The 18,240-nt window shown below is 43.5% G+C and overlaps 1 protein-coding gene across 2 annotated transcripts in view; it reads left to right on the forward strand.

Moving 5' to 3' along the window:
- Positions 1–7,753, forward strand: part of LOC123634131 (T-lymphocyte surface antigen Ly-9-like) — a 63,767-nt gene extending 56,014 nt beyond the window's left edge. Inside the window, exon 6 of one of the 2 annotated variants that reach the window (XR_006733866.1) lies at positions 7,355–7,753. The gene's annotated coding sequence lies outside the window, so the exon portion shown is untranslated. Of the gene's footprint in view, positions 1–6,971; positions 6,985–7,354 lie in introns of those variants that run through there. The other variant, XR_006733867.1, reaches the window with a different exon arrangement.
- Positions 7,754–18,240: the final 10,487 nt, after the last annotated feature.

The following is an 18,240-nucleotide window of genomic DNA, read 5'->3' on the forward strand; positions in this document are numbered from 1 at the left end:
GAGCACCAGGTTTGCACTTAAGAAGGGAACAGGGTCCCATAGACATCAATTATAATGAATTACATTGAGATTAGAGTGAAACAATGGCTTATTTTAAATTAAAATTAAACATTCAGTTCTTTACTCATGTTAGCCACGCTTTAAGTGTACATGTGGCTAGTGGCTACCATGTTGGGCAGCACAAATATAGAACACTTCTGTCACCACTAAAAGTTCTACTGGGCAGCTCTATGTCAGTATGTCAGATTATGTTACTGGGTGATTTTTTCCTCTTTTTTTCTACCTTTTTTTTTTTTTTTTTAAATTTCAGCTCATCATGGGGGTACAAAAGCTCGGGTTATATACATTGTCCATGTCCTGCCCAACACCCTGAGTCAGAGCCTCAAGCGTGTCCATTCTCCAGACAGTGCACCTGGCACTCACCATGTAGTCATACCTCCGTCCTCTCCCCCCACCCCCACCTCCCCGAGTCAGCACCTTCAAGCATGACCATTCCCCAGATGGTGCGCAATGCACTCATCATGTAGGTGTACACCCATCACCTCCGCCCACCCCCCGTCTCAGTCTGATATCCAATTGGTATCCTTCCCCGATGTGCATTTAGGTGATGATCAGGGAAACCAATTTTCTGGTGAGTACATGTGGTGCTTGTTTTTCCATTCTTGGGATACTTCACTTAATATAATGGGTTCCAACTCTCTCCAGGAGAACCAAAGAGATGTCGTATCACTGTTATTTCTTATAGTGGAGTAATTCTCCATGGTATACATATACCACAGTTTACTAATCCATTCGTGGATTGATGGGCATTTGGGTTGTTTCCACATCTTTGCAATTGTGAATTGTGCTGCTATAAACATTCGGGTACAGGTGTCTTTTTTATAGAATGACTTTTGTTCCTTTCGGTAGATGCCCAATAATGGGATTGCTGGATCGAATGGTAGGTCTACTTGAATCTGTTTAAGGTATCTCCATAATGCTTTCCACAGGGGTTGCACTAGTTTGCAGTCCCACCAGCAGTGTATGAGTGTTCCTGTCTCTCTGCATCCACAACAACATGTGTTGTTTTGGGACTTTTTGATAAAGGCCATTCTTACTGGTGTTAAGTGATATCTCATTGTGGTTTTGATTTGCATTTCCCTGATAATTAGGGATGTTGAGCATTTTTTCATATGTTTGTTGGCCATTTTATCTTCTATTGAAAAATTTCTATTCATGTCATTTGCCCACTTTTTGATAGGGTTATTTGATTTTTTCTTGCTGATTTTCCTGAGTTCTAAATAGATTCTTGTTATCAGTCCTTTATCTGATGTGTAGTATGCAAAAAGTTTTTCCCATTCTGTAGGCTGTCTGTTTATTCTCGTGACTGTTTCTTTGGCTGTGCAGAAGCTTTTTAATTTGATCAGGTCCCATTTGTTTATTTTTGTTGTTGCTGTGATTGCCTTAGGGGTCTTCTTCATAAATTCTTTGCCTAGACCAATGTCTGTAAGAGTCTTTCCTACATTTTCTTCTAGAATTCTAATCGTTTCCCATTTAAGGTTTAAATCTGTTATCCACCGTGATTTGATTTTTGTGAGAGGTGAAATCTGTGGGTCCTGTTTCAGTCTTCTACCTGTGGCTATCCAATTTTCCCAGCACCATTTATTGAATACGAATTCTTGTCCCCAGAGTATGTTTTTGTCTATTTTGTCAAAGATTAGATGGCTATATGAGGATGGTTTTATATTTGGGTTTTCTGTTCTGTTCCACTGGTCTGTGTCCCTGCACTTGTGCCAATACCAGGCAGTTTTAAGAACCACAGCCTTGTAGTATAGTTTGAAGTCTGGCAAATTAATACCTCCCATTTTGTTTTTATTGCTTAAGATTGCTTTTGCTATACGGGGTCTTCTCTGATTCCATACAAAGTGTATAATTATTTTTTCCAAATCTGTGAAAAATGATGTTGGTAATTTAATAGGGATTGCATTGAATCTGTAGATTACTTTGGGTAGTATAGACAGTTTAACAAAGTTGATTCTTCCAATCCACGAGCATGGTATGGTTTTCCACCTATTTACATGTTCTGCAATTTCCTTCCTCAGAGTTTCATAGTTCTCTCTATAGAGGTCTTTTACCTCTTTAGTTAAATATATTCCTGAATATTTTATTTTCTTTGTTGCTATTTTGAAGGGTATTGAGTCCTTAATTTGGTTCTCCGATTGAATGTTATTGGCATATATGAATGCCTCTGATTTGTGTGTATTGATTTTATAACCTGAGACTTTACTGAATTCATTAATTAATTCCAGGAATCTCTTGGTTGAGTCCTTGGGGTTTTCCAGATATAACATCATATCATCAGTGAAGAGTGCGGGTTTGATCTCTTCTTTGCCTATTTGGACACCCTTGATTCTGCTCTCTTGCCTGATAGCTCTTGCAAGGACTTCCAATACTATGTTGAAAAGTAATGGGGATGGTGGGCAGCCTTGTCTGGTTCCAGTTCTGATTGGGAATGCTTTCAATTTTTCCCCATTCAGTATGATGTTGGCTGTGGGTTTGTCATATATGGCTTGTATTATTTTTAGATAGGTCCCGTTTATGCCTATTTTGTTAAGCGTTCTTATCATAAAAGGGTGTTGAATTTTGTCAAATGCTTTTTCTGCATCTTTTGAGAGGATCATATGGTCTTTATTTTTGCTTATATTTATGTGGTGAATTACATTTATAGATTTTCGTATGTTGAACCACCCCTGCATCTCTGGGATGAAGCCTACTTGGTCGTGATGAATTATTTTTTTAGTAAGTACTTGGACATGATTTGCTAGGGTTTTATTGAGAATTTTTGCATCTATGTTCATGAGAGAAATTGGTCTGTAGTTTTCTTTTTTTTGTTGCATCCTTTCCTGGTTTTGGTATCAATGTTATATTGGCTTGGCAAAATGTGTTGGGGAGAATTCCATCCTTCTTGATATTGGAGAATAGTTTATGTAGGATGGGCACTAGTTCATCTTTGTATGTGTGGTAAAATTCAGGTGTGAACGCATGTGGACCAGGGCTTTTCTTTTTGGGAAGGTTTTTTATTGCTGTTTCAATTTCAGTTCTTGATATTGGTCTATTCAGGAATTCTATTTCTTCGTGATTGAGCTTGGGAAGGCTATGTGTTTCTAAAAATTTGTCCATTTCCTCCACATTTTCCAGTTTGTGTGCATAAAGATTTTTGTAGAATTCATAGATGATATCGTGTATCTCTGTGGCATCAGTTGTGATTTCTCCTTTCATGTTCCTGATGGAAGTTATTAGGGATTTTTCTTTTCTGCTCTTGGTTAGTCTAGCCAGAGGTGTGTCTATTTTGTTTATCTTTTCAAAGAACCAACTTTTTGTTTTATTAATTTCCCTTATGGTATTTTTGTTGTCCTTTTCATTTAATTCTGATTTGATCTTATAATTTCTCTCCTTCTGCTGGGTTTGGGGTCAGTCTGTTCTTCCTTCTCCAGCTCTTTGAGTCTATTCATTAGGTTGTCTATTTGCAAATAGTGAATTGTCTTTTTCATATAGGCATTTATGGAAATAAACTTTCCGCTTAGGACTGCTTTAGCTGTGTCCCACCAATTTGGATAACTTGTATCTCCTTTTTCATTTAGTTCAAAGAATCTTTTGATTTCCATCTTGATTTCCTCATTTATGAAATGATTGTTCAGGAGAAGGTTGTTTAGCTTCCATGACTTTGAGTAGGAATGAGAGTTTCTGTTAGGGTTCATTATTACTTTTATTCCACTGTGATCTGAGAAGATGCATGGTATGATTTCTATTTTTTTAAATTTTTTAAGACATGCTTTATGTCCTAGGATAGGATCAATCTTAGAGAATGTCCCATGAGCTGATGAGTAGAGTGTATATTAAGTGGATTTTGGGTAGAATGTCCTGTAGATGTCAGTCAGGCCCATTTGTTCTAGTATTCTATTTAAGTCCATTATTTCTTTGCTTATTTTCTGTTTGGAGGATCTGTCCTGTACTGTCAATGGGGTGTTAAAGTCTCCAGCTAATACAGTATTGTTGTCTATCATTTGGTTCAGATCAAGTAGGGTTTGCTTTATGAATCTGGGTGTGTCTAAGTTGGGTGCATATATATTAAGTATGGTTATGTCTTCTTGTTGAATTGTGCCTTTCACCAGTATGTAGTAACCATCTTTGTCTTTTATTACTTTTGTTGGTTTAAAAACTAAGTTATTGGAAATTAAAACTGCCACACCAGCTTTCTTTTGGCTACCATTTTCTTGAAATATCGATTTCCATCCTTTTATTTTCAGTCTAAATGCATCTTTGCAGGTTAGGTGAGTTTCTTGAAGACAGAAAATACTTGGTTTGTGTTTTTTTATCCATTGGGCCAGTCTATGTCTCTTGAGTGGGGAATTCAGGCCATTGACATTTATTGAGAGAACTGACAAGTGGGACAGATTTCTGTTCATTTTGTTGAGTAGAACTTCATTGCTATGTTTTCTCTCTTGAGCCATTGTGGTGGCTGGAATTTGATCTTTAGCTCTTGAGTGGTTTTACATTCGTGGGTCTCTCATGTTGATCTATGTGTAACTCTCTTTTGAGTACTTCTTGGAGAGCTGGTCTTGTCTTGGTGAATTCCCTCAGTCTTTGTTTATCTGAGAATGTCTTAATTTCTCCTTTGTATGGAAAACTTAGCTTAGCTGGGTACAAGATTCTAGGCTAGGCATTATTCTGTTTCAGAAGAGTGAGAATGGGGCCCCAACTTCTTCTTGCTTGTAAGGTTTCAGTTGAGAAATCTGGCATAATTCTAATGGGCTTTCCTTTGTATGTTACTTGTTTCTTTCTCCTTACAGCTTGAAGAAGGGTCTCTTTAGTGGATATTTTGGTCAGTCTGATGACTACATGGTGTGGTGTTTTCCTATTTGCTATGAATCTCCCAGGTGTTCTTTGAGCTTCTTGAACCTGTATATCTAGAGTTTTAGAAAGGCCTGGGAAATTTTCCTCTATTATGCCTTCAAATAGCTTATCCAGCCCTTGCTTATTATCTTCTTCACCCTCAGGGATGCCGATAACTCTCACATTAGGCTTCTTCACATAATCCCACATTTCTTGTAGACTCTGATCTTTTTTCTTATTTCTTTGCTCTATCTCTGTGACTGACTTATTTAATTGGAAAGAGTTATCTTCAATCTCTGAGGTTCTTTCTTCTGTTTGATCTACCCTGTTCTTGAGACTTTCCACTTTGTTTTGTAGCTCCCTGAATAAATTCTTCATTTCTAGGAGTTCAGTTTGGTTTTTCTTCAATATTTCAATTTCCTTAGTGAATTTTTCTTCCAAATCCTGGATTTTCTTTGTGCTTTCTTTGTGTTGGTTATCTATTTTTTCTTGTATATTATTCAGCTTATTTATAATCCATAACTGAAATTCTTCCTGTGACATGTTGGTATTTTGAATCTGGTTTATGTCAATTGGTAGTTAGCTGGTATTTCTCTTTGGGGGCAAGGTTTCCGTTTGGTTCTTTGTGCTTCCCATCATTTTCTGCTGAACCCTTCCCATCTGGATCTATTGTTAGATCTTTTCTCACAGCTTTAGTCTGGCTAATAGTACGCCTTGTAGTCTGTTCTTAGGCTGTGAAACAATCTAGGTATGTTGCTTCCTTTGTCCAGAGGGGGAGACTGTTGTGTGTTGTGTAGAGTTTTTTCTATCTCAGTTGACGGGCTGCTTCAGATGGGTCCAACCCCAGAGGATTGGTTTGACCTAAGACCGATTCAGCAAGTTAAGTCACTGTGTTGTGGACTTTCAGTTAGCAGGCAGGATTCACATGATTTGCAAGCAGAAAGTCTCTCTCTCTTTTTTTTTCCTGTCTTTTGTTTCTTCCTCTAGAGGGGTGGTTTCTGTCTCTTTCCACAGGAAAGCCACTGGCTCGGGGGAGGAGGCGGTGCCCTCTCTTGCTCAGTGCACCAGCTGCTACAGCTCCCATGTGCGAAGGTCTAGCCTGTCCCAATGTCCCCAAAGTCCACGCTCCACACTCTTGCATCTGGGGAAGCCCTCAGTTTTCACACACAGGCGGGGGACCTGGGGAGAGTCCACGGGCCAGGGGGGGGAGCTGTCTGAGGAGCCGCCTCACACCCTATGGCTCCGCAGCAGCTAGGCCTTGGACCCCACAATGGCGACTACCCACCCGTAGATCATCGGCACTGGGGATGAATGTTCAGGGTCCAGCAGGCACCAGATCTGGGGGCCTGGCGAGCTCAGGAGTATACAGTAGCTCCCCGGCTAGAGGGATGCTGAAAAGAAAGAGGAAAAGAAGAAAAAAGAAAGAGAAAAAAAATCTGTAATTCGGTGACCATTTCCTGCTTTTCGCCTTAGCGCTGTTCTGTCCCTCTCTCTTCGAGAGCCGTGTCCCTGTGGAGATCCCCTAGAGACTCAGCTGTTTGCCGCCGATGTCTCCTGTCCACAGAGTTCACACAAAGCCAGAGCTCTTGGTGTGGGTTCATAGTCCAGGGGAGGGAGCCCCCTGGGGAGCCACCCGGCACCCTATGGTTCTGCAGCGGCTAGGCTGTGGACCCCAAGATGGTGACCATGCACCCGCTGATCGCCGGTGCTTGGGGATAATGTCCGGAGTCTGGCAGGCACCAGGGCCAGGGGCCTGGCGAGCACTGGAGCCCACAGTATTTCCCCAGCTAGAGGGCCACCGAAGAGAAGAAAAGAAAAAGAAAGGAAAGAAAGAAAAAATAATAATAATACAAAAAAACCCCAAAAATAAAATAAAATAAAAATAAAATAATAATAAAAAATAAAAAAGAAAAAGAAAAAGAAAAAAAATAAAAAATTAAAAATTAAAAAAATAAAAAATAAAAAAAATCTGTAATTCCGTGACCTTTCGCGGCTTTTCACCTTAGTGCAGTTCCGCACCTTTCCCTTTAATTGCTGTGTCCCTGCGGAGATTCCCCTAGAGTCTTAGCTCTTTCCCCGCTGATGTCTCCTATCCACAGAGTTCATACAAAGCCAGAGCTCTTGGGGTGGGTTCACGGACTAGGGGAGGGAGCCGGCCGGCACCCTATGGTTCTGCAGCAGCTAGGCTGTGGACCCCAAGATGGCGACCGTGTGCCAGCCGATCACCGGCGCTGGGGGAGAATGTCCAGAGCTCGGCAGGCACCAGGCCAGAGCCCACGGTAGCTCCTCGGTTACAGGGCCGCCGAAGAAGAAAAAGAAAAGAAAGAAAGAAAGAAACAAACAAACAAAACACTCTATGATTCCACGATCCTTCGCGGCCCCTCGCCTTAGCGTAGTTCCGCTCCTTTCCCTTTAAGCGTTGCGTCCCCGCGGAAATCCCCCAGAGTCTAAGCTCTTTCCCACTGGTGTCTCCTGTCCACAGAGTTCATACAAAGCAACAGCTCTTGGTGTGGGCTCACGGACCAGAGAAGAGAGCTGCCCGGGACCGCGCAGCACCCTATGGTTCCGCAGGGGCTAGGCTTTGGACTCCAAGATGGCGACCGCGCCGATCGCCAGCGCTGGGGGAGAATGTCCAGAGCTCAGCAGGTGCCAGAGCCGGGGCCAGCGAGCACCAGAGCCCCATGGCAGCTCCCCGGCTACAGGGCTGCCGAAGAAGAAAAAGAAAAGAAATAAAAAACACTCTATAATTCCGCGATCCTTCGTGGCCCCTCGCCTAGAGCCATTCCGCGCCTTTCCCTTTAAGCGTTGCGTCCCCCGGAAACCCCCCAGAGTCTAAGCTCCTTCCCGCTTATGTCACCTGTCCTCGGAGCTCCACGTCTCCCGCGGTGATTCTGCACCAACTTCAGTCAGATCCCTGATTGAGTGGGTGTGGAGGTCAGTGGGGAGAACAAGCCGCTTTGCTGTGGGGCTGAACCCGCCTCGCTCGTTGGTGAGGCGGGTACAGCCATCCCGCACTCTGCTGTCTATTTTCCGTCCCGCACTCTCCAAATTATCTCGGTCCGATTTCCCATTCACCTCTGTTTTTTCTAGTTCTCTGTGTCCCACGGTGATTCTCCGTGGGTTTACCCCACCGTTCTTGTGGGGGAGCAATCCTCTAGTGTTGTGGCAGGTCGAGATCCATGCCTTCCTCTCCGGGAGCATGAATCCAGGAGGTCACCTCCACTCCGCCATCTTCAACTCTTTTTTCTACCTTTAAACATTTTTTGATATTTTTAGTCTACAGTGGAAAATAGTCAACTTTAAAGTGAGAAAGATCTGACTTGTGTTGTTGGCTCTACATTTAAAAGCTGCTTGACTTTGAGCACAACCTTAGTTATATAATTAAGTTGTGAAGTCTCTTCATCTCATTCTCTCTCCTTTTTTTTTTTTAAATTGTTTTTGAAAATTAGAGGTATTAAATATAGCATACATTATATAGTGCTCATAGGGGGCACTTAAGAAATGGTCACTGTTAGGTCCGCAGCCGAGAGAGAGATGCACGAAGCCTCATGTGTAGCAAAATGCTGTTTATTTTGAGCATCTGGGTGCAGATGGGTGGAGGCCAAAGAGCGTCCAAGAGAGAAAAGTGGGGAGCCTTGGGTTTTATAGAGGGTTTTCCTTGGGAGAGTAAGTGGGCCAGAACAGCCGTTTGTAATTGATTCTTTATCAAACAACCAGCTCCTAGGACCCCTGCCCCTGTCACATCCATCCTTCAGCTCTGGCGTCATCCTCATCAGGAGAGCTAGGGAGGGGTAAACTTCCTCTCCATCAGGGAGGGAGGGTGAAGGAATGCTGGCTGCAGCTGTCTGTTAGATTTACAAAGTCCAGGGACTCTCCAGACTCCTGCGGCTATTGTTTTCCAAGCCTAAGTTTTGCATTAACCACATTCTGTCCTATACATACTTTTAGGGTTCCCACCTGGAACAAACCTAATAGTCACTATGATTATTTCTTCAATGAGCCAATAAATGCTTCTTCAGGAAAGGTGTTCTTATTTAGAGATTAGTCCCAATATAATTTTTAGTGGTTGATGCTATTTTAAAGCTTTAAGTGGTATTTCTTTTCTTCTATAAAAAATATTAATGCAGTAATATTTTGAAAATTATTAATAGTTTTTTCTGTTTGGCTTTTCTGAATACATTGAGTTCATGACCTTTACTTAGTAGGTGTGAGCCAAACATGTGCCCAGGGGAGATTAGGATTTGACATAAAGGAATGGAAAGAGGAAGAACAAAAATGTTCAGCTTCTGGCAGGCAAAATAGGAAAACAGGATGTTAGGACAAGCCAAAATGTGGGTGCATATGAGAGAGAGAGAAAGAGAGAGAGAGAGAGAGAGAGAGTGAGAAAGAGAGAGAGGGAAATATCTATGTTGGCCTGAGGTTGCCGTGGTACAGTGAGGAAGAAAAAGAAGGGGCAACAGCAGTGGTAGGAGCCAGCTGAGGTGCACTCATCCCTGGAAGGCCTAGTCCATGTCTGAACTGGGGAGGGTAGAGTGGGGAGGGGTGTGGAATAGACAGTAGTGTGGGGTGTCACCTTCCATAGTCGGTGAGGTGGAAAACCTGGATAAAATGCTCTTCTTCCATTTAATGTGGCTTGAGCCCAGGACTGGCCACTGTCCTCGGGGGTCAGGTTCTCAGTCCTCAGAGACGTCATGCTGGGAACCCGGATCATCTGCTTGAACTTGTCCTGGAGGCTGACTCAGGTTGGACACTGGACCCCCTCTGGACTGTGTAGTCTGACCCAGGGACAAAGCCCCCAGGGGAGCTCCTCCAGCTTGGCTCCTGGAGCTACTCCTGGCTTCTTGGTCACATGAAACAAGACAGAACCTTTTCGCATCCCCTTCAGAGGAACGTGGGCTCCAGAATCCTTAACTCCAGAGCCACGTGCCCCAGAACTCTCAGCCACAGTGCTGCAGATGCCTGGGACATTGGAAACAGGAAATGGGAGTGTTTTCTCATTGAAAACAAGTGAGAGAGACACAGAACTATCCTTTTTGAATGGAATCCGTCCCGTCTATCCCATTGATTCTAGGAAGGTAAATCAGTATAATAAAATTGAAGTAGATCTGTGTTCAAATTTCAAATAGAAGCCACAGTTTGCTCTCCTACAAAATGGGGGTGACAATGCTTACTTCACAGTGTTGCTGCTCAGGTGAAATGAGACCAAGTTCCAAGCCCTAGTGTGGTGTCTGGTACATGGGAAGTGCCAGATCCGTGTTTTCTGCTTCTTGGGAGCAGCGCCCTAAGCAGTCCCAGCCAGGCTGCCTGCTCCCCCCAGGCTCCCTCATTTGCTCCATGCTGCAAAGTTGTGACCATGAACTGCACCAGGCCCTCCTCCTGAGCCCTAACCTGCCCCACGGCCACCACTCAGACCAGAGCAGGACCAGGGAAAGGTACCATAGAAGCTAACCTTCTCTCTCCTTTCAGCAGGTGCAGGATTTACTTTGGTTTGCCGCTGCCTGGCAGTGTAACCAGCTTACTGAATCAGTTACGTTTTCCTTGTATCTGGCCTACTTCTTTGCTGTTTAACTTAAATTGAACTATTCCTTGCCCTCACTGGGGGCAGAGAATTGTGCCTGCCGTGGCTTTAAGGGCAGCACCCTGTCAGATAGGTTCTTCCTACTTATTAATTAATGCACTCCACCAAGTACCTACTAGAATCAAGTCCCCAGGGGCTGCACCAGGGTTTAAGATGTGATCCATGCCCTAGGGAATCATGGATTGGGAGACATTCAACATGGGGCAGCCTCATTACAAGGCTGAATACCACAAAAGCTATTTGTGTGTATAAAATGATACAAGGCAGTTCAAAGGAAGGAGAGGCCATGTCTTGCTGGTGGAATCAGAAAAAGGTTCTTGGAGGAAGTGTCACGTGGATTACTTCTCCAGGCTGAAGCATCCCACTCCCTTCAGCTCCCCTGGAGATGACCTGAAGAAGTCACCTTCAGGACCTGCCTCACTGGCATCAGTGCAGTGCCTGTTTCTACCTTGGGCCATCCAGGTAAGCTTCCTCCCAAACCCAAGGCCCTTCTCCATCTCCTCCTGCCCATGTCCCACTCCTTCCTCTGCTCATCCAGTCCTGGAGGCATTCTTGTTTGGGAAGTGTTTGGTTAGGAAGATCACATGAGTGACGGGGGTTAAGGAGGAGGAACTGGAGAGACCCAGAAATGTGGCTGGAGGCCAGCAATGCAGGAGAGAGTCAGCCAACGGACATTCCATGCTGGCAAAATGCCAGGGACTTTTTTAAAAAGTCTGATCTCGATGTCCTTATCAGCAGCAGCAGCAGCAGTGTGTGTGTGTGTGTGTGTGTGTGTGTGTGTGTGTGTGTGTGTGTGTAACAGATAAGAGAGAACGATGTAGAGTTCAGTGAGATGGAGAGTCCAGGAAGAAAGAGATCTGAGAGGTGACCATGAGAATGTCATCCTTTAGGAATTTACAAATTTATAAGGAAGGCTCTGGACTTTTTAAAGACATGGGGTGTGTGATCATACCTATTTTATTTGAATCCCAAATGACAGGACACTCAAGCTGAGAGCTGGGTTACATGAAACATGTATTTTATTGAATACTCTATCCAGTGGCTCTACATACATAATTTCAATTAGTCCACAATATACAGTAAATGGAATCCCCAAAATAACCCTATTGACTAATCTTTATATTCACCTTACAGATGATATATACTACGGCTTGGTTGTGTTTTCTGAAGTTTATGTGTTGAAACTTAATCCCAATACAACAGTGTTGGGAGGGGGTGCCTGATGAGAGGTGTTAGGTCACAAGGGCTCCACCAGTTATAAATGGGCCTGAGGCTGCAAGTTCCATCTCTTGCTGCATCTCACGTGCAGTCTCTTGCTCTTATGCCTTCTACCATCATTGAAGCAGCAAGAAGGACTTCATCAGATGTGGGCCCTCATTCTTGGACTTCCAAGCCTCCAGAACTCTGAGCCAAATCAATTTCTGTTCATTATAAATTATCCAGCCTCAAGTATTCTGTTGTAGCAGCACAAAACACTCTAAGACAATATAGAGTGCAATCCTGCATGCCCAGAGAGATCCCAGCTGTCCAAGTGCACACCTATAATAAATGGAAAGGTGCTGAGAAGCTGTCAACATCATCCCAGCCATGGACAGGCCCCAGGAGGGAAAGGAGAGTATAGATTCTGAGAAACTCAAGACAAGATTGTGAGAGACCTGGGGGAAGGACAGTGTGGCTGTTTCCTGCTGTGGGAGGGAACTGCAGCCCTGGGTGGAGGGCTAGGTGTTTAGGCAGAGGAATGGTTGGAGTAGAAGCTCTGGGTTATGGTCTTTTCCCTGACCTCCTTGCCTTGAAGAAAGAGAAGAGCTGCCAGCCCAACCAGTGAAGTTTGCCGCAGGATAGCCCCAGAGCTGGGTTGGGGAGAGGAGCAGAGAGTAGCAGGTGCAGACTGACAGTTGTCTGGCTTTTGATGTCCATCCTTTTCTCCTTCCTTCTTCCTCTATAACCTAACTATGTTCTGGTAAAAAAAAATATTATTATTTTTTTAAGACAGAGTCTCGCTCTGTTGCCCAGGCTAGAGTGCAGTGGCGTCATCATAGCTCACTGCAACCTCCAACTCCTGGGCTCAAGTGATTCTCCTGCCTCAGCCTCCTGAGTAGCTGGGACTACAGGCTCACACCATCACACCTGGCTAATTTTTCTATTTTTTGTAGAGATGGGGTCTCGCTCTTGCTCAGGTTGATCTTGAACTCCTGACATCAAACAGTCCTCCTGCCTTGTCCTCCCAAAGTGCTAGGATTATAGATGTGAGCCACCATGCCTGGCAAAAAAAAATTTTTTTTGTTAAATTAAAACATAACTAAAACTTTAGAAAATAATAAAGTTTTATTGATGGGTGGTTTCAATGGGTCATTAGAGAAAAGTACAAAATTGCAAAACAACTTTGGCTATACATAGAAAAAGTTAAAATTCAATGTAAATGTGAAAATATCAGGTGTAAAAATTGTAGCATAAGGAAATTGAAGGGAATCTGAAAATTCTCTCTTTCATAAAAACAGCAATAGTGTCTAATAATTTTGTAGAGAAATTTTTCAAAAGTCTGAAAATTAACCAATGACTTGCAGTAAACTGAAGGACAGAGCACTTTGTGGTGTTCTAACTTCCCCTAGTCACAGCTCTGCTCCACAGCTCCACCTCAGCTTTCAAAAATAACAGCCTGCCTTCGTGATGAAAACCAGCAGTCCAGCATCCACCCGAGGGAGTAGAATGGAGTTGGAGCTCTTTCAAAGGCTCATTGTCAATGAACTGTCATTATTTGACTTCTCTTGTGGCACCTTGGAAGACCCCACTTCTAAGTATGAGTGTTTTTGATCTGACTCAGAGCTCTCCTACTTCTAATAGCCTTTTACCTGCAGGACATTTGTTGAAAGAAATTAGAGGCGATTGTCTAACGTTGTGGCCACCTGAAGCAGTGAATAATTGTCGATGCAAACTATAGACCAACCAAAAAGCTTAAAAGGAAAAGCTAGGGAATGAGATGTCCAGAGGGGCTATGAAAGTTCTGACATATTCCTAGAAATCTTGAAGGTTATGTGTGTACATGGGGTTGTGTGCATTTCTAGGGCTGTACAGCTGCTCAGGAAAAATCTGAGAAGACCCTAACCACTCATCTATGGCTGACCTTGAGGCTCTGCACAAGCAGGAAGTGAAGGCTAAGGCAGAGTAGTCAACTGCCTGGCTGAGTGATGAAATCATGCCCTTAGCATGCATATAGAGTTCCCCCGTAATGACTGGGAGACTTATTATTTCCAGTTATGTGTATTAAAGGATTTTACTATGCCAAAATGGAGGTCTGACCTCTTCCTTTGGCTTCTGGGAGACAATATTTCACTCTTTGAAATGTCATGCCTGACAGAAGAGTCTTTGTTTGCCGGGGGAACTTTGGGTCACTGGTAGCATTGAGTTAGGTATGGTCTGGCCAAACCAGAAAGACCAAAAAAATGCAATTTAAGGTGGGGGTTTGGATCATGCAGTGTCTGTCGACTGACCTCTGGAGTAGCTAGAGACAGATCTGTCATCTAGACAGTCAATCACACCTATATGTTGGAGTCTCAAAAAAAATATCTCAACACTGAGGCTTGAGTGAGCTTCCCTGTTTGGCAACACTCTGTGAATACCCTGGAAAGCAATGGTATCCTGACTTCATGAGGAGAGAACAACAGGAAATTCTATATTTGATACTTTTTTGGACTCTGTCTTAGGAGTCTCTTGCTTTGTCTGATTTTAACTGTCCAATTTTAAATCTATATCCTTTTCCTGTAATAAACCATATCTTGAGTGTAGTAGCTTCAGTGAGTTCTTTGAAACCTCTAGCAAATTGTTGAACCTCAGGTGTTTTGGGAACTCCCTGACCTTGCAGTTGGTATCAGAAGTGATAGAGGTTTTGCATAGACTGTACCCTCTAACTGTGTATCAGGTCCAACACTCAAAGAGTTATCATCAGAAGTGGGATTCGCTAGAATGACCTTGACTCACTAAAACATGGTTTGGGAAGAGGAAGGATGAGAGGGTAGGGGATAATTGAACATTTGATTCCTGCATGGCAACAGGGTCATCTGTGATACTGGACTGCACTTGTGCTGTGATTAGTTACCAGAGGTAAAATTTACTAATAGAATTTAGAAATGATGGGTTCAGCTCTTGGGTTGGAGTTTCACTGGATGCATAAGGAAATGCAAAGTAACAAGAAAAAAGCTAAATATATAGTCCCTTGGTTATTATTAATATTATCTGCAATAGCCAACATGAAAATAAAGAAGAATGTTAGGGTGGATGCTGATGTTGGGCCAAGCTGGGATTCTGGGTGGTTCAAGCTATAACTACTGGCCTCAGGGCTACTCCCAATGGGAAAAGTCACAAGAAAAGGAAAGAAAAGCACTGGAGTGGTTCCTGGTGCTGGGCCAGGCTGGGATAATGGTCAGCGTTAGCCACAGCCAGAAGCCTGAGGGCCTTTCCCAATGCTGAAACAACAGATAACAAAGAGAATTAGAGTGATTTGAAAGAGAAAGAGGGGTAGGGAACAGGAGAGTTGAGGGAGCATTGAGGAACTTCATCCTTAGTAAGTGGTTATTAAGATGTGATAGGAATAAAGAGAATATTAATGGAGTCCTAATGCAGCACCCTTGGGAGTTGAGTGGAACAATGGAAGTTACTGCTAGTCCTCTAATATTGAAGGGCCCTAAACTAGTCTGTGTATTCCTCTAACTTTGGAGAAATTAAAAAATCCAGAAGGCAGAGATAACAATGAGAAACCCGTCCTTCAAGTGCCTAGGGTGATGTTCCCTCAATTTGCTCATGATTAGGATTGGCCAAAGGGCCTAGGTCTCTTGGCCTAGCACTGGCTGGGGACCCAAGACCATAGGCACATGAGTATGTAAAATGGTTAGGGAGTGGAGAAGACAATGTCTGGGGCTCTTTGAAAAATGGATGAAAATCAGAATATTTGAACAGACTTTATGTGAAGTGGTTGCAACTCTTGGAGGAGGTAACAGGAAAGGCTTTCCTTGACTAGTCCTATTGTGGTCAACAAGCATTTGGTTCCCTGTACTTGACAATTTGAGGCTTTTCCTTTTTGTCATGTGGCATTTTCATAGGTTTCTTGGATATCTCCCCCTCCATGCTGAGGATCTGTCACATACTTTGTCATAGATAACACATTCTCAGGGTGGTCATTTTATCTTTCTCTTTGGCCCCTTGTTTGCGGCTTGTCCATGTTCCCATAGACTCTGTTGGGGTTCTATTTCCTCTCCAGATGGCCCTCTTGACAAAATTATTTTAAGGTTCCACCTCTAGTTCATGAAAAACGACTCATCATTGTTGAGACAATTTCTTCCCAAACAGAAGCTCCTACTCTACCATAGTCTGTTTCAGTAGTATCTCCCACTTCGGGTTTCTCAGATGTGAGTCAGGCACTTGTCCAGTGCATCCCCAATCTGCATCAAAGTCTCTGGATGGTCTCGTTGATGCCCCTATCACCAGGCTTGAGGTGAGGGCCAAGTACCCATAGGTGGGAGGGGATTCATGGCATAGCTTTCTTCAAAGAAATTCTCTTCCTTTCATCTCCAATTCCTAACCTTTTATGTCATCAGTATCAATGAGAGCTTAAGAGTCTTACAACCAATTTTCAGAACCTGCTTTGCAAATTCTGAATGTGAATGTTATTCCCCAAGAGGTTTGATTGTACCCTCCAAATGCTTTAGGGTTTGCGAAGGATCTGAAAATGCATGTGGAGGCTAAGTGGATATGAATTCAGCTGTGTGGTGTGGGAAAGGTGTAGAGATGGTAGGGAGAGCTGAGAAATTCTGGCTGTCTTTCTTTCTTTAAATCTGGGATCTCTGTATCACTTTCTCAGTATATATGACTTTGGGCAAACTATTTCATTTCTCGAAGCCTCAGTTTCTTTGGCTGCAAAAATACCCTGCCTGAATTTATTGAGATAATGGATGAAGAACATGCTCTACAACTGCAATAATAATTCTTTTGTCCCCTCCTGCTCTGGAGCCCATGTCCCTTCCCCAAATACTGTCTGGGTCACTGTCCATCACACCAGGCTGGTGCAATGTCACTCTGGAGTGCAGGGCCTCGGGAGCCACAGAAGATCTGAAGTGACCTGGGAGAGTATAGACCTCTCCATGGGGCTAGGGCAGGGAGGGGTACCAGGACCAGCCCCCAACCCCTGTGCCCTGGCTGTGAGCCTGCCCCTGAGCCAGCCCAATGCCAACCTCATCTGTATGGTCAGCACCCATGTGGACCAGAAAACTGTTATTTTAGATCTTGGGGAAGTATGTTGGGCTCAAGAAATTGCCTAGCAATGTGAGTATGGCCCAGTTCTGGAGACACTCTTTTCACAGGCATTGGGGATGCAGTGGGTTGGTGTTCACCTTCCCCAAGAAATATCCAACCTGACCAGCCCCTACCACCATATCAGGAGAGGAGATGCAGAGACAGCACAGTTGGCATCACAGGAAACTGTGGGAGAGGAGAGAAAGTAGGGCTTTTGGGAAGAGAAAAGAACAGCTATAATGGCCACTTACCTCTGCTTTGTTGTAAATTTCACTTGAAGAACTATTGAGTGAAAAGAATCATACTTGTAGGAAGTGACCTCCAGAAGCAAACAAACTAGTATTGGAGGAGTAAGATAGAGGGAGGCATGTTTTGACTCATTATATTAAAGGAGGGCTTTCTATAGTCAGAGTTGTCCAAAAACAGATAGAAGCTTTGGGACACAGTGAGGTCCCTGTCAATGCTGGAATGTAAGCACAGGCATGGCCACTGAGTGGAGTTGTTATAAAGTACAGGATAAGGTAGGACTCCATGTTGAGTTTCTTTCCAATGATACATTCTTAGATTTTAGCAAACTCTTGTATTATTCAGGGTTCTCCAGAGAACACATGCGCGCGCACGCGTGCGCGCACACACACACACAGACACACGCATACCTGCATTTTAAGTATTGGCTCATGTGACTGTGGAGGCTTGGTGAGTTGAGAATATGGTGGAAGAGGCCATCAGGCTGGAGAATCAGGAAACAGTTGTAGTTCGAGTCTAAGTTAGTAAGCTAGAAAACCAGGAAAAGCGGGTGTCGCAGATAAAGTCTGAGGGCAATCTCCTGGAGAATTTTCTTGCTCTGGGGAAGTCAGCCTTTTGTTTTATTAAGGTCTTCAGTTGATTGAATTATGCCAATTGAATGAGAACAATCTGCTGGGTTCCAAGTCTACTGATTTAAATGTTAATCTCATCCCAAAACAACCTCACAGAAACTTTCAGAATAACGTTTGACCATATATCTGGGCACAATGACCCAGTAAAGTTAATACATAAATTTAAACATTGCAACTCTCTGTGTCAAAACCACATAGGATTATTCCCAAACCCAAAGTCCCAGGTCCCCAGAACTGTTGAGTAGAGCAGTTGAGCACTGAACCCTCCCAGGGAGAGCAGAAGCCCCAGGGTCCAGTCACCCAGAAGCCTCCCTCTCTCTCCCTGCTCTGTGTCTGACCCTGCAGGGACTAGAGCTCCATTCTGATTCCTACTGCTGTGGACGGTGCTGGCAAAAGGCCTTCTGCTCATCAGGCTTCTTGGGAAGGGGAAGTTGAGCTCACCAAGAAAAAGTTTCCAGTAGAGGAAGGGAAGTGAGAGCTGCCCAAACAGCCTTGATGAATAGACGGGACTTTATTTCATTTTTTTTTGTAATTTGTCAAGTATTGTAAATCATAAATGAATGCTTTCTACCTTGTTCCAAGCTTTAAAACACATTCTTAGCACAGAAACAAGCTAGTCTTTAAAGTGTT

Source organism: Lemur catta, chromosome 3, assembly GCF_020740605.2.
Source record: "Lemur catta isolate mLemCat1 chromosome 3, mLemCat1.pri, whole genome shotgun sequence".
NCBI lineage: Eukaryota > Metazoa > Chordata > Mammalia > Primates > Lemuridae > Lemur > Lemur catta.